The 22034-nt window shown below is 41.4% G+C and overlaps 1 protein-coding gene across 1 annotated transcript in view; it reads right to left on the reverse strand.

Annotated features, from left to right (window-relative positions):
- znf609a (zinc finger protein 609a) overlaps positions 1-20561 on the reverse strand; it is a 108365-nt gene extending 87804 nt beyond the window's left edge. The window contains exon 1 of the mRNA XM_017725267.2: positions 20093-20561. The gene's annotated coding sequence lies outside the window, so the exon portion shown is untranslated. The remainder of the gene's footprint in view (positions 1-20092) is intronic.
- Positions 20562-22034: the final 1473 nt, after the last annotated feature.

A 22034-nucleotide genomic window follows, 5' to 3' on the forward strand; every position in this document is an offset into this window, starting at 1 on the left:
CAAAGACGACGTCATCTATCGTCAGATGAAAACGTACACACACCAGTCCAGACAGTGAAGGACAGTTGCTGACTACCCAGTGATTTCAGATAGTGATGGCCAATTACTGGAGACAGGCAGTAGCTTTCGCTACTGCAGGTAAAAGCAAGTTGAGTGTGTAGATTTTTTCTTTATTTCATCGTTAGCAATTTTCTTCCAATTAAAAGTGATTCAATTTTGAAGTTCCACCTACTTATCTGCAAGCCACTGAGCACCATAGTTTTTAAAACCTCAAGGAAGGAGAAACAAGGACAACAAGCAGTAAGTAGCTTTTGCAGCTGCAAGCTCTTGATCACTTGCTCAGATGCATAACATTACCGCAGTAAGTCACAGTTTGATTTAGAAGCTGCACTTTTAGGGAAAACGAGCGCATCATCTGCTTTAAATTACGGTCACATGCGACAGGAGCTTCGAGATTGAAGTCGCCATCTGAATGCTTAAGTTTTAGGGCGCAAGAGCTTCAGCTGAACAGTGGTGATGGTGTTATTAACCACATGGTTACCAGGGGCTTGGAGCTGAACAAAAAGCTAGATACAGTTGCATAACAAGACTGTTTATACCTAAATTATTAATTGGTCTGACCATTCTCCTTCCACAAATGCATGCTTTCATAGTAAATGTTCTAGACTGAACATCTTTATATGGTCATGCTATTAGGGTGACCAGTTATAATACAGTTAATGATGGCAAGATGGCAAGTTCTGCGTCATTTCCAACCTGCCTTATTTTGATTAGATTCAACACAGCTGTCCTCTGTAGCACAGCATTAAAGCGAAAACTTAACATTATGCAATAAATCTGAACTCCAACCTAAACTGATTACACTGAGGGGGATTTTGCCAATATTTTGTTGTTTTTGTCCAACCTAGCAGCAGTTGCTACAAAAGAACATATTTGCAGACGGAGCATGTATAGGTCAATTGTTCAATAGCAATGACATAATGGAAGCCAGCAACCCGATCACTGCCTTCCAGCCATGCCCTGCAAATCGTACCTCAACTCTAGAAAATCTGGTAAAAAATAATCAAACTTTCGAGCGAATAAGCTCTGCACAAATCACATAACTCCATTAACAGCTGCTGCGTTGTTCAAGCATGATTACATAATGCCTGACACAGAAAGTCTACGACAAATCTACAATTCAAAAGAGCAACACACAGAAGCAATAACACATCATCACTGCGGCTCCACACCCTCTACTTGGTTCACTCTCTAGACTCTCTGATCTATAAATTATGAAATACTTTGACAAATAGGCATTCAAAGTATCATGCATCAGGAAAAAAGAAGGTATTTTATTTTGGACAGCTACAGACAGCTCTGTCTTTCACACCAAGCTCATTTCAGTGGACACTGTTTCGCTGCTCATATGGAGTAACCTATTGTTGCTTCAATCTGTAAACATGTTAGTATTCCACCGAACCTAGAAACAACACATTAAATATAGCAGTCACTCTATAAATCACTAGCTGCGCTTGTGAAGGAAACAAACACTCAGAACGTTATTAGGACTATCATCAAATCAGCAGCCGTTCATACCGTGTTCACTTGTGCAGTTTAAAAGAGCTGTGTGTCACCATCGCAACAGCAGGAGCGACTCTCATTAAGTGACAGGAGAAGGTCAGCAGCTAAGTGACATAGTACACAGACAAGCTTTCCAAGAAATGCGAGAGGATTCTAGAGGTACCATTTGGCAGCTTCTCTGTCTGAGCAACCTTATCTCAACAGTCTGATGAAGTCACCAGTGAAGGTATCATTAGTCTGTCATGAAGCAGGCCCACAACCAAAGCTGCTCTTATGTTCAGTTGGTCAGCAAATAAAACCATGACACCACTTCAACTACTAGCACGGCTCACCAGTCACATGGTGCCACATGGTGTTAGACAGATTTATCTGGCGACAAATCGAATCAAAGCACTGCATGAGTTAGGACATGCCTGATGACCCAAGTTTGCTTGTTCAGTTTGCATTGGAACTACAGTTCTAATATACGTTTGGCGAGACAGACCACTCCTGCATTTACACCAGCTGGCGACAAGACACTTACGTTGGCCCAAGTTTGTCTCTTGTGGACGTGTTCGAAGCTGCTCATGTGGTCACGTGTGGGTGCGGACACTGTCCAGCAACTGCTGGTATTCATCTGCATTGGAAACGTCAAAACAGGAAAGGAAGAAACAGCAGTTATGGGTCTACGACAGTGCTGAGCACCACACTGTTGAGAACAGGAACAAAAGGTTTGGCGTCTATGACTGGTCCGAAACATTTTTTGGAGCCAATCATTTAAAATGACGCTTCACCACTTCATAATTAATTTGCATGAAGGTGAGAAGATCTCAACTCAATTCGTCACTTGTTGCTCTGCCGCTGTGTCGCTAAATCGCTGTTACAAATCGTGTACTCCTTTAGGAAATGACTGGTCTTGTGAACCAGTGATGCTAGTTGCTGTTTTTTTTCATAAAACTGAATAGATGTGTATATATTTAACTACTGCACTATACATTTAGAGCTGGACCCGCCCCACACCATCTCCTATTAGCTGATGCATGGGTACAGAGAACGCTCTGCCCAAGTTTTCTGACAGATAAAGCTTAATTTCACGCGCTGTCGGGCGCTGGTGACCTTTGTCTACTTTTCATTGAATTCAAATGGCAAAAAGACACCAAAATGTTCTTGTTAATGCAACCACATAAGCAGGTTTATGTAAAAGGTTCAGGAAAATGTGTTCATTTAAGATGCAGTTTACACAACTCTAATCGCGAAGAGCAACAAAATGTAAAACGTAAGTATTCTTTTTAGATACTTTAAAGGAATTTACATCTATAATCTCTCAAAATCTATGCTGTAAACATGCTTTGAATAGATTTAAAGCTGACAAAAGGAAATACTTAACATTTTCATAAACAGATGAAGGAACTGATTTATGACCTCATTTCAGGCTCGCTGGACATTTTCTGCTATTAATCATGAATCAGAGAGATGGGTTTTAGGAGTTTCAGCAGTCAGCAGTAGCACTGAGGTGGACAGAACCACATTTCTCGGTCCAAAGCAGACTGCTTATTTCCTGCCAGAATCTCTCACGCAGATGCTGAGCAGCCCTTGTTTAATGAATTGTGGGTAGCTATTATAGGTTAGCAAATTATACTAACAATCGGAAAACCTCGTTTTATGAGCAGTGAAGAATGAAAATCTCATTTATACTACTTACTACTCGGCTTACCCTCTCTCTGCTGAGTAGTACTGGAGCAGAATGCTACAAGGTAAAACCACACAAAGACTTCAGTGACAAAGCCAAAGCCAAAGTGTACTGCAATCTACACAAACTGTTTAGACATCATATTCCATAACCAGACGAATGGAGTTTGCTTTAGGCATGTGTGGTATATCTGCAGCCCATACATTACTTGGAGACAAGGGGAACTGAAAATAGGTCCAGTATTACAGTACTGCATTATAGAAACCTATGTGCAAGTACTCATGTGCTGTGCAGTCACTAGTGTAGGACATCTCTCTTATTGTGAGCTCACATACATGTATAGTGTAGTGGATAACAGCACAACCCCATATACACATACATTCTCCCTCGAAGTCAAAGCTAAATTGTCAGGTACTGATATCAGTATTTGTCCCAACAAGCTGCTAATCATTCATTGTATTGCCCCAACAAAGCCCAAGCACAGAAATGTATGCCGCCAAACATCATTAAGCTACGTAAATTGATATACTGATCAAAGAATGCCTGGTGAATACTGGACATTAGGGCTGACCCATTTTTCCAAACTTAATCCACATATTTTCATGTTTACTAAATCAGAAAAGGATTGAGACGATCGTCAAAGCTAGCCTCTGTAGCCAACATCTTCTCAAATTCATTAAAATAAGAAAAGCTTATTACACATGAACTGTGGCCTATAATTTGGCCCCAGACACTCGTACTAAACACGTCATTAACACAAGTGCCGGTGACATTTTTCTCTAGGGCATTAGGACAAAGGAGCTTCTCACCAGTGTGCCAACTGCCTAAAGGATCCACCATAATGAAACTTTAAAAGAGAGGAGATCCAAGTCTACATGAGCACAAACAGGAAGAGTCTTGTCTTCAGCCGATGGCCTCCCACTAGGCATTGTTCAAACCACACTGCCCTTGCCTCATCGTGACCCAGTTAGGAGGAAACATGTAATTGTCTACCCCATTGGGAATTCGCCAGGAGAGGAGAAAGGCTGTCCACATGAATAAGAGACTGAAGCTGAGACATCACTCAAGATTACTCAACTGCAAAAAGGGCATCAATTACATGATGCCAATTTAAGAGCAGAGGGAAGAAAGATATGGCGAGAGTTGCTACAGAGGAATTCACACTGGACACCAACAGCTGATGAATATAAGAAGAACTATAATGTTTTTTTACTGCTTAGAAAACAAATGATTTCAGTCCATGCCTGGGATGGTCAATGACAAATGTATTCCCCCCCCCCACTGTGATTAACGCTCTGGCAGTAATGGCATCTAAAGAGCTGCAATCCCAATCAGGTTTTCTAATTACTGTGCATTACTGTAATTGTTGTCAATTTAAACACATTAAAAGTAATGTCTAGTGGCAGCGCTGCTACGTTATGCTAAAAGAATGTCTTACAAACTTGACACAGTCTGATTGGACTGCTCTGTTTTGCTTCTTTTAAAATGACACCAAAGGGAGTTTTAAACAGTGCTGTAAATGTTAAACAGACACAAAGCACTTTTCCAGAAAGGAAACTGCTCATTTCATTTTTATGGATTTCTAACTGCTCTTTCAAAATCTGAAGCATTCAATAAATGACACACATTGCAGTAAACTGTCAGGTCCTGGACGCCATTAGTAAAGTGCACAATACAGAACAAATCCACCTGGCAACATTAACACTGCTGTTTTTGGGATAAGTTGTGTCACAATATGCTTTTCTGAGTATCTTGTGAAAATCATCAGTACATAAAGAGCATTCACTAACCACGTTTCATTACAAGTGAGGATAATCAGGTCTGTTTAATTAGATTTAAGGCAGTGCAATTTGTAAAATACTGAATAAAAATCGTTGGTGAATTACAATTAAAAAAAAATAATAATAATAAAATATTATTATTATTATTATTATTATTATTATTATTATTATTATTATTATTAATATCATCTCATAAAAACTAAATATCGTGATGTACATTGTGCATCGATGATATTTTTGGCATAACATGCCTCTCCAACTAAAAGTATCTCTAAAACTGAAAGGCCAATGTCAACGTCACAGCATGTTAGTATAGACAATATATCACTCAGCAATAAAACTGCTGCGTTCTACTTATCAAATGTCTTTCTACTGTATTAATAACAAGCTATAACATAATACAAAGTATAACAAAGGCTTTACAACAGGAAGCAGAATACAGTTGGGTGGAGCCTGTTCCTCATTTGATTCCAGTGTGAGGAGCCAGACACTCAGACCTGGAAGTGGAAAGCTGTCAGTTCAAGTGTCCTTCCACTGACCACAGTCGGTGTGCCCTTAGGCCAGCCACTTAACCCCAAGCTGCTTCGAGGTGTTGCATCATTGCACACCATCTCCCCTCCCCCAACCTAGGGGCGGGTTTTATCCCACAAATAGGCTGACTTTATTAGAAGTGATTTTCCACCTCTTTCCTTCAAAGGCATTTCTTGATTCATCACAAAAAGCAATTACAGTCTCCATACCTGACATATCACACCAGTGACCCTATGTATATGGACAACACAGACTTCCTGAAAAACAGGCCTTTTATTCCTTGGAAGGTCTGTCTTAAATTGTACTTCAGATTTGCCTCAAAACTCAGTCGATTAATTCAGAAGGATTAACTATTTTAATTTGTTTATTCCACCTAGCTAATAATTCAACGAACCACAAAAAGCACAAAAACACGGTTAGATGGATCAGAAGCAAAATAACTAATAATGACTGTACCCAACCATTCATAAGCTTTAGTAGTTACCGAGTAATGTCTTAAGATTAATAACTGACAAAATAAGTCTGCAATTCAGGGAGTTAAATAGCTTATGCTGGTTGAAACGCATTTGCATTATTTAATTGAATTTGCTGTGTGTGCGCAGGGAAGCTTTCATCCAATGCAGTAGTGCAAGTAACCGTTACAGGTGTAATAGTCTCGCAAGCCAGATGTCTATCCTTCAACAGAGTCTGGTCAGTTTTGTTGTGCAACAAGGCCGAGAACGGCATACTTTGCTAGGAAGTGGTGTTTGACTGACATACAAAATAATTAACTACAGAATGTTGTCTGTGTGACGTGTAGGGACAGATTTTTCAAATGGGGCTACAGGAAAAGCAAACCCACAGGAGAAACATCAGTATGCCTCGGCAAACACAAGGACATCAGTTAAGTACAACCAAATGCCTAAAAAACCCTGAATAACTTTACCAGATGCCATCAACATCCCAAACGAATTTGTTTGCCAATAGGAAAGGCATGCGGACAGCCAACCAGAACAGACCTCACAAAATGAGTTGTGGCTGGCTTAAAGTTCAACAGATATTAGACATTCTGTGCATGTGTAACTGGTGCATCAGAGGCTAAGAGTGCAGGTGTAATAACTGCAACCTCAGTGATCTGCAATTTCCCACTGGGATCAATAAAGTATTCTGCTCCTGATGTAGCATGTATAACTCTGTAGGTCTAGCACTGCTTTTGCTTTACTTTTCATATTTACTCATAACCCTAGCCTCCGTTCTCTTGTCAGAACTGTTTAGCACTTGCAAAAGTACTTACACTGTACTGTTCTCCTTTCAGGATTTGCAACTATAAGTGACCCTTTATTGCACTTGTGCAGCTGTGGTAAAGCAGGTTAATTCTGCATAGCACGCACTCCACTTTTTCATTAGGTCATTGTCCATATCTCACTCAGCGTAGAACAAAAGAGACGATGCTGATGTAAAGGTGTTACTAGTACAAAGTAAAGAGGAGTGCTGTGACTAGCATTTCAAGATCATTCCCAACATGAGAATACAACACAGCTATGATGGTGTGTGTTAAAACTGTTTGAATAAACAATCACCTTAAATACGCTGTTCTAAAATCTTATCAAAAACATGTTGCAAAACAAGAAGGATACCAGATCTCTAAAAGGTTTCCGGCTGCTTGATCTTGATTGTACGACAGGTTCATTCTTTTTCAGTTCAAGTCATGCCAACAAAAACTTGGGGAACGACCTTCAAAACTTGTTCACTATTTCGCTGGCATCTCCACTCGAAACGCTACCTCATGCTCAGCGGGGGAGAGGTGGATTTGAGGATTCCACAGATCTGTGCATTGGTCAGCTCAACAGGTTAGACATACATTTCAAGTTAGCTTTCGTGTGGTCACAAATTCATCACGTGAACAATACACTTGTCTTGAAGTTTTGAAATCAAGAAGCTCAAATCAAATCAAAACTCTGCTACTTGTTACTCTAAAGGGTGTGCAAAAGGCCCTAGCTAAGGGTGGGCACTACGGAAAAAACCCAGTATCATGACAGACATTTTCTTGGCATATAATATATATCAGGATATATTTTTTTAGGTTTGATCATTTGAAAGTAGTATAGACTTGCAAATTACTAGCAAAAATAAAAATCACTCAATTCGTAGTTTAATACTTCACACACAGAGCTGCACTAACTCAACTTAACCAGGCCAACTACCAGGATAACTAATTATACTCTCTTTGTAGGGAAACATGCAGTAGCTAATCTGAATCCAGAACGGACTGTAACCTGGTCGTGTTTACATGCAAAGATTTTTGGCAATCCGATTGAATACATTCCGATTACAGATTCAGACTGAGGTGTTTATATGCTCAGTCTATTCAACAGTCTAATGGAAAATCTTCGTTTTCATGCTCGCTACAAGTAATCCGATGCAAAATGACGTGCATGCGTGGAGCAGCGCTGAGAGTAAACGTTACCATGACAGCAAACATCACGTGAGGTCCAGTCGGCGTGGGATGAGTTTCCAGTTGGCGCGCTTGTGTTTGTAATTGCTTTAAAATGACGTCAGACTCAGAAAAACGTCCTTCACATGTACTTAATAAAGGAAGCTGTGAGAGGAAGACGTCGTGCTGAGACATATAATCTGGACGTCCGTCCCACCGCCGTCTTTTCAAGCTCAGAGCAGAAACTCCGTCTCCTCTGCAGACCAGTTTCAGCTCCGCCATGCTGAATGGTATAAACCTTTCGCTATGACGCGACGCGCATGCGCAGAACGTACTTACACATTCCGATTGGCGTGTAATCGGATTCAGGCGTTTAATTATTTAATCATTATTATTTTATGGATTATTTAGAGGTTTACCCACCTCATTCAATCGGAAAGAAACTGTATTGCGAATGGCCTCAATCAGACGTATTAGGCTGCATGTAAACGTGGGTAGTGATGACTCAAGAGATGACACATGGCAATTTTGGGATGACTGACCACCCCCAATCAAGAAGGGTTACCTTATTCAGTACGAGTACTCAGCTACAGTACAGGTCACAAAGGAATGGAAATGACTACAAAATACGTGATAACGGACTTGCAGCTGTACTCGTTTGGTGGAAGTGCGCTATAACAGGTAGTCATTTCCCACACTGTGATGACAATCTGAGGTTAAGTGGTAACCTGGTACTCTTTCCCCAAGTGTCCAAGATCATAACTTGGTCAGGCTCACTACTCGTACTGTCAGCAAGTGCAACTTCTTGGTAGTAATCTCAGAAATGTTCAGCTTTACAAGTTGACAAGACCTGACCAAATGCACTGTGAGAGAGAGGCAGATAAGCTGAGAGCAGAAAGCAGCCACAGCATGATTTCACACCATCTGCCATTTACGGTCAGAGAAGCAAGCTGGAAAACTGACAAAAATGATTCAAAAATATATAAATATATCGCAATGGTGGGCGAAGGTAAGCTTTCAGCCTTTTTCCTCAAGACAGCAAGTCTCCCCATAGCTTGAGTGTTGGGAGAGTTTGAGAAACTCCTTATTCTACTCAAATGTCATATGGCCCAGCCAAAAATCCTAAGAGTAAGATGATAGGCCATTTTAATGAAGCTATAAGTGACTACTCAGCCACTCTGCCAAGTGTGCCCATTATATTAAAAAGACATGTCCACAGGATCACATTTTTACGATCCAAATAAAAGCAAGTCACACAGACAGAGCTGTCAAATTCAAATAGCAGCACAAAATCCATCAGCCTTTGGATTTTATCAACAATTATTCAATCACTTTCATGACTTTTACTGTAGTTTGACTAAGCATGATCACACTTATGACACCATAACTGACTGCACCAATATAGCTGATTACAGTATGACACTTCTGCAAGCAGCAGCACTAGCATGTTTCAAAACCATTTCACCTGACAATCAAGGTGTGCTGTTAGGCAGGAATGTAATATGAAGGTAATATAAAACAGAAAAATTCGAAAATCCCCTCGATTCTAATTCCCCCTTTCCTACTTCTTCCCCTCTTTGTCTGCATTCTCCCCCTGTATGTCTCACTGTCATTCACTCGCCTGTCAGCACGCTGGTTCAGCTGCAGGTCAGTGGCTGCAGCACAAGCACATTTAGTCTAACTAATCGGACTAAGAGCCCAAGAAGCAGCAGCAGCTACTTTAATACAACACAGCAGCTAGGCTACATCTAAATTATTCCATACTGAAGGCTGAAAAGGGCAGAAGGAATTAACACTAATCCAGATCCCACTAAGGCGAGTACACAACTACACATGATGACATTCATGTCCACACAATCTATGAGGAAGTTCATATCAATCTGTGAGAACCACATAAAAATGACTTCATTTGCCCAGCTAAAGCGATCACTGGGTTATTTGAGGGGGGAAAAAAAGAAAACTAAAAAACCGTATCAGTTACATTACTTTTGATATTCCATTAGCATAATACTGTGAAAGCTCAATTAAATGTTGGGATTCAGAGGAAAGAAGGGAAATTGACCGAGATGATCATACGGACACCTGTTTGGCTGTATATTTAAGTTAAAAATCGTGGTCTAAATCATGGAAAACACTAAACAGAAACTAAAAGAGAGAGCAGCCCTGAACACTGAGAAGAGGTAGAACTCTATACTTGAAGTGGGATTCCATAGATGTATTGGCACTGAATGTCTAACCTTAGACTCACCATTTATTACCTGCTTTTTTCTGCATTTCCCTGAATTCAGGTCTCATGCGCATCAGTATGTCATTTATTCTGATGTGCTGTTATTTTCTGAAGGATCTTATTCAGACTACGCCTTTTAAAATAACCACAGAGCACATCCAGGAACACAAAATACAACTACTTGAACTTAGGAGGCACCAGGATTAGAGAAGTGAAATCCCCATTTGGGTATTCATTACGCTTCATTGTGGGAAGACATAAAATATACAGGCGGACAACTCAGTGAAACATAGTTCTGCTCATATTTGCAAGTGTATTTTGTTGTAGTCTGCTGCTCTGAAACACGAGTTGTGAAAGACGAGCTGTTAAAGACAAAGACTAAAAAAGGCAGGTGTAACGTGGCCTTTTTGCTAAGTAGCCTTAATACTGTAGCTGACGTTAGCAAGGTTCAGAAACTGAAGATATATTTCTCTGACAGAGAACATGTTGGCACATTGTCCACTGAGCAAAAAAACGAGTCCAATGTGAGGAGGCAGCCTCTGTTACACATCCAACATGAAAACACACCAATCCCCCTAACCTGCTTTCGAATAATCAAAAGGATATTAATAAATACTAACAAATAAATAAATAATAATAAAAAGTAAAAAGTTTAACACGATCATGCCTTCCTCCTCTTTTTTGTCAATGTTTTTCCTCGCAGTTAATCAGATATTCATTAACAAACTCGTGCAGATACTCTAATATCAAAATTAGTCAGAATGCACATCCCTTACTTTTATCTTCACCCTTTCAGGGAAGTCATTGATTTGAGCCAATACTGATCGTGGCCTTTCAGCAGAATCAGCCAATAGCCCATACCGTTGACAGTTGATATTTGAACGGTTGATATTTGAACTCAGTAGAAAACCAAATACACCCCTCCTGCCAATGCTCCTTCAGAAGCCTCTCTCTTTAAACTCATGTCCGTGCACTGCCAAAGCAAGTGACATTTTTTTGTACAATATTGGACAATGTTTCTTTTGCAAACATTGGACAAACATTCAGGACAAAATCTAAAGTTAAACTTGCTACTGCAAATACTGACCGATTCATTCTGTGAAACAGCAGATGTGCTAACAAACGAATCCCCAGAAACCACAATTAATAAACGGCAAAATAGGAGCCAAACATGTAATTATATACCTTAGGAAAAGTGTTTTCATTAGTTTTCATTAGTGAAACATTCGACAAGGCTGAAGTTGGCTTCCTACTCACCAACTTCCTGTTCAAATCTTCTCATTCCAACTTGAGCGCAGCAGTTATTCTAGTGCCTCAGGCGAAATATGGCTCATATGTTTTACATTACTGATCAGCACTTCACTTAGAGAAGTAATGGCCGATATCAATGCATAGTCTACTGATCCATCTCAAGCTAGAACTGCAAAACAAACGTCATAGACTGAAGACATTTTTCAGCCCATCAATTTGACAGTAGTTCTGCTTGTTTTTTATTCTATTGGCTGTTCAGTAAAAATCTGACCAGTTTCCCAGTCCTAGATTAAGCCCAAGACTAAACTAAATTGTATTTTAATAGTGAGCCACCACTAACATTACAGTTTAGTCAAAAGTTGAGCTTAATCTGTGTCCACAAAGCTATCCCTTAATCATGCAGCTAGATTGCCACAAAAGATTGTTTTCACTAATCTTTCTACTGTTTCTAGAGAATCCATGTTTACGGTTCTCTCTGCAGCTCACGTCTTGTGTCTCATCAGTGTCTGCCTACAAGTCAAAATACAGAAACACGCTGACAAAGAACAGCAACGAAACACACACTGACTTCAAGGTTAGTCAGCTTAACAAAAACAGGAATGTCACAGGCCTAATGCTTTTGACAAGCATTCTGAAGAACCTAAACTGGGCTGGTCTACCATAGCGCCATAAATTATGCCAAACCGCAAACCAAAACAGGGTAGTTGACACGCGCAGACAGCAAACTGGAAAAATAAAAGATGTTTGTATTCGAGAAAGCTTTACAATGCTCTACAAAACCTGTGTGTGAAATGTCCTTATAGGCAAACAGAAATGACTGCAACCAAATGTTTCCAGTGGTTACAGATTTAACTCTCACTGAAAGAGAAATGTTGGCCTCCATACAAAAGAGCTTGACAACAAGTGGGTTTTCAAACTGTTTATTCCACGGCCTGCCACAGCAGCACAAAGGAGCTGATGTTTGAACAGCCCTTCTAAACCTCTGAGGTCCTCAAACCGTTCTTTGATGACTTATTTATGTGTTCCAAGTCATTTTCAAGCACCAAACAGATGATGCTCCTTTCACTCACCTGCTCTTCTCACCACTGCAACCCACAAAAAGAACCTGAATGTGAAAAATGCACGAAAACCAAGCCACCTGAACATGGAGCGAGTACTATTTCATGCTACCATTATTCCAAGACGAAAGTTGTATCATTCAGGGCGGTATGAAAGTGCTCTGGTGTAGAATAAAAGTAAAACCATCCACTGAGGACAAGAACTACCTCTCATTTCAGTGTCACCTGCACGCTGGCAGCACTCTCACAGCAGGAAAGTCATTCTCACTAAAAACACGGGGTAAAAAAGGTCCACAATCTTCTTGCTTGCTCTTCCACTGCACCAGAAACCACTTGGGCTCCAGCCAAAGAACAGCATGATAACAAAATGTCAGTGCGAGAGAGAGTGACTTAGCAGACCTTATCCTCACATCACCTTGCTGCACTCAACAGCAGAGCAGAAATCTGTACCAGGCCATTTATCTTCAGGAAGCTTTGCTGGGTAAATCTGAGCCGTAACGGAGCCTAATGCCAAAGTGATTTCAGTGACCTATCAAATCTGACAGCTAACTGATGCGAATAATGGTGTCGTGAATGTTTTCATACATGAGAAGCAGCTCACGACTGCAGTGTCTCAAGACATCAGATTATTGTCTTCTAACATCAGATTAATTGGTTTCTACACTTTAAATCACCTGCAGCACTGTACAGCATAAAAACAGAGCAGGTAGCTCATTTGGATAAATGTACTGTTTTCTTGACTAAACTAGGGAACAGGCTATAATGAGTATTTGAGACATCTGCCCCATGTGTGTGTGTGTGTATACACACACACACACACACACACATAGATATACACACACAAACAAACAAAACCTTGTATCTCCAAAATGATAATTTTACAAGAGAAGAAAGAAAGAAAAAAAAAAAAACAACACTTTACTTTTGAAGTTTTTAAAGTCAATGGAATCAGAGTTTTTGTCCATTTCTTTTGGTGGAGAAATTGGAGATACAAGCTTTTCTTCCAGCATCTCTCATTCATTCATTCATTCATTCATTCACACTGCTCAAAAAAATAAAGTGAACACTCAAATAACACATCCTAGATCTGAATGAATGAAACACTCATTGAATACTTTGTTCTGTACAGAGTTGCATTTGCTGACAACAAAATCACACAAAAATCATCAATGGAAATCAAATTTATTAACCAATGGAGGCCTGGATTTGGAGTCACACACAAAATTAAAGTGGAAAAACACACTACAGGCTGATCCGACTTTGATGTAGTGTCCTTAAAACAAGTCAAAATGAGGCTCAGTATTGTGTGTGGCCTCCACATGCCTGTATGATCTCCCTACAACACCTGGGCATGCTCCTGATGAGGTGGCAGATGGTCTCCTGAGGGATCTCCTCCCAGACCTGGACTAAAGCATCAGCCAACTCCTGGACAGTCTGTGGTGCAACGTGGCGTTGGAGGATGGAGCGAGACATGATGTCCCAGATGTGCTCAATCAGATTCAGGTCTGAGGAACGGGCGGGCCAGTCCATAGCTTCAATGCCTTCATCTTGCAGGAACTGCTGACACACTACAGCCACATGAGGTCTAGCATTGTCCTGCATTAGGAGGAACCCAGGGCCAACCGCACCAGCATATGGTCTCACAAGGGGTCTGAGGATCTCATCTCGGTACCTAATGGCAGTCAGGCTACCTCTGGCGAGCACATGGAGGGCTGTGCGGCCATCCAAAGAAATGACACCCCACACCATTACTGACCCACTGCCAAACCGGTCATGCTGAAGGATGTTGCAGGCAGCAGATCACGCTCCACGGCGTCTCCAGACTCTGTCACATCTGTCACATGTGCTCAGTGTGAACCTGCTTTCATCTGTGAAGAGCACAGGGCGCCAGTGGCGAATGTGCCAATCCTGGAGTTCTCTGGCAAATGCCAAGCGTCCTGCACGGTGTTGGGCTGTGAGCACAACCCCCATCTGTGGACATCGGGCCCCCATACCATCCTCATGGAGTCGGTTTCTAACCGTTTGTGCAGACACGTGCACATTTGTGGAATGCTGGAGGTCATTTTGCAGGGCTCTGGCAGTGCTCCTCCTGTTCCTCCTTGCACAAAGGCGAAGGTAGTGGTCCTGCTGCTGGGTTGTTGCCCTCCTAAGGCCTCCTCCACGTCTCCCGGTGTACTGGCCTGCCTCCTGGTAGCGCCTCCAGCCACTGGACACTATGCTGACAGACACAGCAAACCTTCTTGCCACAGCTCGCATTGATGTGCCATCCTGGATGAGCTGCACTACCTGAGCCACTTGTGTGGGTTGTAGAGTCCGTCTCATGCTACCACGAGTGTGAAAGCACCACCAACATTCAAAAGTGAGCAAAACATCATCCAGAAAGCAGAAAGGTACTGAGAAGTGGTCTGTGGTCCCCACCTGCAGAACCACTCCTTTATTGAGTGTGTCTTGCTAATTGCCATTCATTTCCACCTGTTGTCTATTCCATTTGCACAACAGCTGTGAAATTGATTGTCAGTGTTGCTTCCTAAGCGGACAGTTTGATTTCACAGAAGTTTGATTTACTTGGAGTTATATCGTGTTGCTTAAGTGTTCCCTTTATTTTTTTGAGTAGTGTGTGTGTGTGTGTGTGTGTGTGTGTGTGTGTGTGTGTGTGTGTGTGTGTATGTATGTATGTATGTATATATATATATATATATATATATACACATACATATATATATATATATATATATATATATATATATATATATATATATATATATATATACACACACACACACATATACACACACACATATATATATACACATATACATACATACATACATACACACACACACACACACACCACTTTGTTCATGCAAGGTTTTCTTAAAACAATGATAACATTCATACTGTATTATCTGGGGAGGATGGAATTTTCAGAGGCAAATACTGATGAGCCCTGTAATTAGTACAGGATAACAATTCTGTTCACAAAAAGATGCCAAATAGTTTCCTTAAACCATAAATCACCACCATTATGTATTCATGTTCAGCACTCTGGACAATATTCCAAACTACGTGAGCATTTCAACTTCTCTTTGGTCTGGAATGTGATAGAATAGGTTGGCGTGAATGTATGGCAAAACAATCAGAAACAACAGGGAAAGAACGTTTTTATCCTTTTGAGTTCAGGAAAAATTCATGCGTGCAGATTTTGCAGCCAAGATGAATGAATACTGGCAGGATCCTACGTAAATGTCAAATAAAACAAATCTAGTGTACATCATCAGACTTTGAGTTTATAAAGATGTCAGCCCAAAAATTAACATTCAAAACAGTAACAAATATCAAAACTGTACTGTCAATATGCTCCTTCCCTCCAAAGGTCTCCCACTTACTGTTTTTTGTGCAGGTCAATGTCAGGGAGGGAGAGACTAATACGTCTCTTATGAATTCCAGGAGTTGCATTTTTGGGTGTATTTGGTTAGATGCCAGGTGTGAGCCTGGAAAAGTTCTGCTTGAGAGCTCTTATCTTTCTGAAGTGTATAATTAGAGCTCAACAGGATCAAGAAATTTTAAAACATAAAATTACATGTGTTGTTATATCCCCGTCAATTTCCTAAGCAGCCTGCTAGCCTGTTGTTCACTATGAATGGGACTGCCAACAGGTAGGCTGGGCACAATTATTACATATTGAAATGACAAATAAAGGTCACGTATTTAAGTGTGATTGCTGTCTTTTTTGTTCGCTGTATGTGGCTATTAAAAGTACAAAAGTGGTCCAATTAGCTGATCATCAGTTTCATCTCTTACCTGTCAAAACTCAACAGAAACCAAGAACAGCTTGAGCTCAAATAAACAAACATTACTCTGTGCTGCCCTCTAAAGGTGATATAGCACCAGTCAGATGTTAGGACTTTTGTTTTCATTAAAATCCATGACCTGTCTCAATTTAGATTTCCTTTTTTCTTTTATTTACACATACTTCCTTCAACTCAACAGATGGAAGTGCACATGATTCACATTCTGCTTGTTGTGACATAAACATAAGGCTGCTAACAACTGTGGAAAATAATTGTGGTCAGCTTAAATAACTGCAGGGAGGCATTTACGCAATAACTGTCACAGGCCTACCAAAAGGCCACCTCAAACAACCCTACAAGACTAACAACATTAGAATCTCCTCTCCAAAGAGGAAGAGAAAGACATACAGATACAACACAATACACACAGACTGCAACTAAAGAGAACACTGTCCTTTTTTTCCCCCCACAGTTGCTGCATACTCCAGCCTTCTCCATTAGAAATACTGCAGAAGCTAAAGGTGATAACAACTAATAAATGCCATTTGTTGCATCCCTATATTGATTTATAATACAGAGGACTTCAATAGGATTCCCAGGCATGAAAACACCAAATCCAATGGTCTGAAATCTTCTGAAGAAGAAAAAAAAGGAACCATATATCAAGAAAGAATTCATTTTCAGCATCTTGCTAAATTAAAGCTGTCCTGTAAATGCATTTGCAACACATGGTTAGCTCAAGGTCTGTGAATGCTTTCTTGCAATTTGCCCCCCCACATTCCATTATGATAAACACCAGGCCATATCACCCAATCCTACATGCATTACCACACAAAAATGTAAATTACACCTTCCTGATATACCCTGCATTTCAAAAGCTTCAATTTTATAAACTTGCAAATAATGTGAATCACGTTTAAAAGAGACAGAAGAAAACACATGTTGTGACCCAATGGACGTATTTTGCCTGCAGTATTATCTCAATGCTAGCACGTGTCAACTCCATACGACTGCACATAAGATTGGCGTGAGTCTCTTAGCAATGGAAACTGGGCTTTGAAAATTCAGAGAGCATTGTGATTGGGAACTCATCTTGGAATTACCATAATTACGAGCTTCTTACTGGGGGGGATATTCAAGTGTCACCATAATTACTAGGTTGAAACTTTGTCAAGAAAATGTCATTCTAGAAGTCAGAATCTCTTGTGAGACCATGGGCTGGAAAACACTAACCCTCCAACTCTAACAAAGTCGTCCCTCACGGCTAAACGTGAACATTTACTGATGTAAACAGGGCTACATCTCTGAATATACACTATTGCCTGCAGAGAGCCACAGTTTAGTCAAAGTATACTTGATGTTCTTGCATGTCAGGCAGGGGGAACTCCTGAGGCCCAAAATAGTCCAATGAGAGCAGACGTTCATTAATAGCTATTCGTAATAACTATTCATCATTTTCACCTTTTTACAGTTACGCAACGCAAACCATACATAAGCATACTGTTAAAATTAGGGATGTGCAATACCAGAACCCCATCGGTATGGGCAGATATTTGCTTTGAAAAATTACCAGCAAGTTTAGATGTGACTGAACTTTCAAATCAATATCTGATGACATTCAGTTTCACTCCAGAACAGAATGTTGAAACACTCCTGGGCTACTGTGGTAAAATGTCTGCATGCGATTTAGGTTAATGCATTTGTACCCCCATAGAGATAAATGATATATTTGTAGAGCTCAGCAGAATCAAGAAATTTTGGATCTCACTTTCTACACTGCATGTGCATGTCAGGGGTGGGCAACACAGCACAAATATTACATCACGACACATTTTACTTTTATTTTTATGATGCGATATGCATCACAATATTTCATTTTTCTGAGATTGTATAAGCTGGAACAGGCAAAATAGAACCTATACTGCCACATATAAAAAGATATTAATAATAAATGTACAACTACAGCAGTTTGTATTCAATGCATTGCAAACAGTAAATCCAGTTGAACAGGTCTAGTTATGCTCACTTTGCAATAAAACACGCAGTTAGTCAGTGCTCTTTGATGACATGCACAATATGTTCAGGGAAGTACACTGTACTGCCCAGCCCTAGTGCATGTATTAGCATCACCGGACATGGTACATGAAAAACCTCAGGTACTGACACAGGCCCCCCACAGTTCCCATATCGGTGCACCCCTGCATACAACGCAGGGCTGAGCAATATGACAATATTTATCATCATCATCATCCGTTTGTCTGAGCATATTGTGGATATCGTCAGTACTTAGCACACTTTAGAGCTGCATGTTAGATTTCACAGACAGCGTCATTAGTCCTATAACAGGGTTTAGTGCAGTGCAGGAGGTGAAATGTTTAACCTAAATTATTGGATCCAAAGTTTTTGTTACATTTTAAAATCTCACTTTTTTTTACTTTTCCAAACTACATATCCTGAAATATTATTTATTGCGAAAACTTCTTAAAGTTTTGCTGTATCGCCCACTTCTAACACAACGATCTACAAAATGGAAGTGAAGCACAATCCTGCTCCAGTTTTTGGCGTCTGCACTTCAAAATCTAACAGGGCCAGTCACAATCTGCAAGACAGACACGTTGGTGGGAAGTGTTTAAGACACTTTCCGTGACCGTGTGGAAAACAGAGCAAACTGTAATGTACTGCAGTTTCAGGATGCAGCAGCTCGCCTGACCTGTGCTTGATGTGAAGATAGTAATGACCGCAGGTCATTGGCATATAAAGCTGAAGAAGATGTAAACGTTTATGACTATTTTGGGTTGCAGGAGGTAAAAGAATCCACACCATTTATCCAGCCAGATTTTGGCTCAGCAGTACACAATAATCGCCTGTCTTAATCTGTAACGTGTTTTGTGAACGCCGTGCCTCGCTGCTCTGCTCTGGGGGCCTAGTTAGCTCTCCGGATTATATTCAGGAGGGCATGCTAGTTAGCTGGCTAGCTGTTTGAACAGGAGTCATCGGGGTCACTACAAATAACCCGGGAGCTGTGACTTTCAGGGCACACACACGTGAGACTAGTGTTACGGAGGAAAGGCAAGGCAGAAGGGCAGCGAGCCACGGCTGCCCTGTAAATCAGTGCAGGCTCTTAGGAGCTAAGTGGGTGAACATGCACTCCTCTCTCTCCCTCCGTATCTCTCTCTGTCTCTCCTGTACCAAACAGCACACGCTGGCAGGGTGTCCTAGCAGAGCTAGCTACAGCTAACTCAGCCATAACCAAATGTGACAAAGCCAAGGGCAACGGACTCCCCCGACATTAGTCTAACAGTCGCGAAGTCTGCTCCTCGGCGCTTTTACACACTCGCTGACTGAATAGGGGACACTCCTGGACACCCAAGTGAGCACCATAAACTCATGTTTATGTCCAGGCGTCAGCAGAATAAGCGGCCCCGTGTGTGTCTTTATTTCCCCGCAGCTAGCTAACAGACAAGCATCAAATACACATGCAGGGACACCGAAGGCGTCAAACAAAGATGATAGCCACGGTAAACAGCACTGCCCAAACACGCAAGGCAGCACTCGCACATGGTCCGACTGTCTGCTCAAACGAAAAACCTCCCAAGTTGCCCAAACAAAGGGATTTTCAGCCGCACGAAACATGAGGACAGAAATGCTGGTAGCGCGGATTCCCAGCTAGCCTGCTAGCGTGCTAATGTCGGCTAGCTCGTTAGCCGTGAGCAGCTAGTCTGCTAACGATTGTTGACCGGGCTCCCTCGACCAAAAGTGGGAGAAATACATTCCTGTACATAAAAAAGCATCAAATACAGCTGCTTACCCCGCCGACAGACCCCAATCCAGCTGGTGTTTATGTGCACTCCATAGATCCCGGTGGTAAAGAAAAAAACTAAAATAAACGGAGCTCGGAATCGCTGGATTATGCAGACAGATCAGCCAGCGTGCTCCACTCAAATCCACAGAGGCAAAGCAAGGTCCGGGCAGCGGAGAGGCCAGCCTACTGGACCGCGGCCATCACACGCTGAGATCCCGTTGAAAACTGAACAACACCGGCTGCACCGGGCATTTCCCGTTCAGCTCCGCTCCGCTCTCCTCTCCCCCAAGCCCGCTTCCAAAAACGCAGCAGGTCACCTCTGGATCTGGAGGGGAATAAATTCCGATGATTCAGGAGGTTTTCATACCGCCGGATTCCTCCGCTTGCTTTTCACTGAATCTCTAACATGATCTTAATGGCTGTTTGCAGCTCTCGGAGGCGAGAGACTGATACAATGTAAGCAGCAGGACAGGCAGGGGAGCTGGTGCAAAGCCCGGATTGAGGCTCCACTCGGATTGAACTGGGAGGAGTGCAGCCCCGGACAGGCCAACAAACTGCGGAACCGGATCACACATGGATGTGAGCACAGGCGACCGCAAACAGGACGGACTGCCTGCCCATCTATATATATATATATATATATAGTTTATTTAGGGTATCACTAGCATTGTGTTGGGTTGCATTGGCTACTTTTACCTGGTCTTTTTTCATACCTGGTCTCAACACCCTTTTATCAGTTTTGTCCCGTTTATCAGCTCCACTTACCATATAGGTGTACTTTTAAGTTCTACCGTCACTGTAGTCCATCTTTTTATTTGCACACTTTGTTAGCCCCCTTTTACCCTGTTCTTCAATGGTCAGGTATTATTTGGGTGGTGGATCATTCTCAGCACCGCAGTAACACTGACGGGGTGGTGGTGTGTAAATGTGTGTTGCACTGCTCTGCGTGGATCAGACACAGCAGTGTTGCTGGAGTTTTTAAACACCTCACTGTCACTGCTGGACTGGGAATAGTCAAGCCAACCAAGTTTGCAGAGAAACAGAAGGACTACAGTTTGTAATTGTGAAACTACAAAGTGGAGTTAATAAAGTGGGCAGTGAGTGTAGATTGCATGTCATAATAGATCCAGTGATAATTTAATGATGCTTTTCCATAGTATTATTGCATTAGGGTCATCATAAGGTTAGATAGCATGTGTCTAGTAAAACAATCACTAATGCACTTTTTAGATGCAAAGCACTCCATGGGCCTAGACTCTAACTAACTAACTAACTAATTAACTAACTAAATAACTAAATAAATAAGTAACTCACTCACTCACTCACTCACTCACTCACTCACTCACTCATGTTTAGCAGGCAGAAGATTCTCCACAAAAGGAAAATGAGCACTCTAGTAGCTTTGGGTGCTTTACAAGAGAGGTGCGCGGCATCAATGACACTGTGTTGTCTATGCAAACTATTTTACTGTGATTTCATTATAAGCTGCTCAGAAGCTGATGGGATCCCATCTGCTCAAAACTGTATCCAATAATGTATCCAAGAATGTGCTTTCTTCCCCCTTTGAAAATGAACAAAATAAGCTTTCCAGCTTCCCTTTTACGGATCCTCACAATGCGAGTGGGGAAACGCATTCAAAGTTTAATGGCAAGAGATGAAATGATGCCCATCAAAAGTGTGCTCTGAGGCTTTGAGAGAGTTGAAGAGAGTTTATTCGGTAAGGTTCCTGTGTAAAGCGAGTGCCATAGGAGGTCTTTGTCGTAAGTGAAATCAGCCAGCAGCTGCAGGGGAAGCAAAAGAACCTGTCGTTATGACAAGCAAACATGTCATACTATTTGTCATACACCGGGAGAAGATAAACTCTCGTGTTTACTTGGCTTTTGTGGTGAGGAAGCTGCGGGGAATTGAGGCATTCTGAGCTTGTTGCCTGGGCAACCAGGATATGCTA

Source organism: Pygocentrus nattereri, chromosome 11 (genome assembly GCF_015220715.1).
Source record: "Pygocentrus nattereri isolate fPygNat1 chromosome 11, fPygNat1.pri, whole genome shotgun sequence".
Taxonomy (NCBI): Eukaryota; Metazoa; Chordata; class Actinopteri; order Characiformes; family Serrasalmidae; genus Pygocentrus; species Pygocentrus nattereri.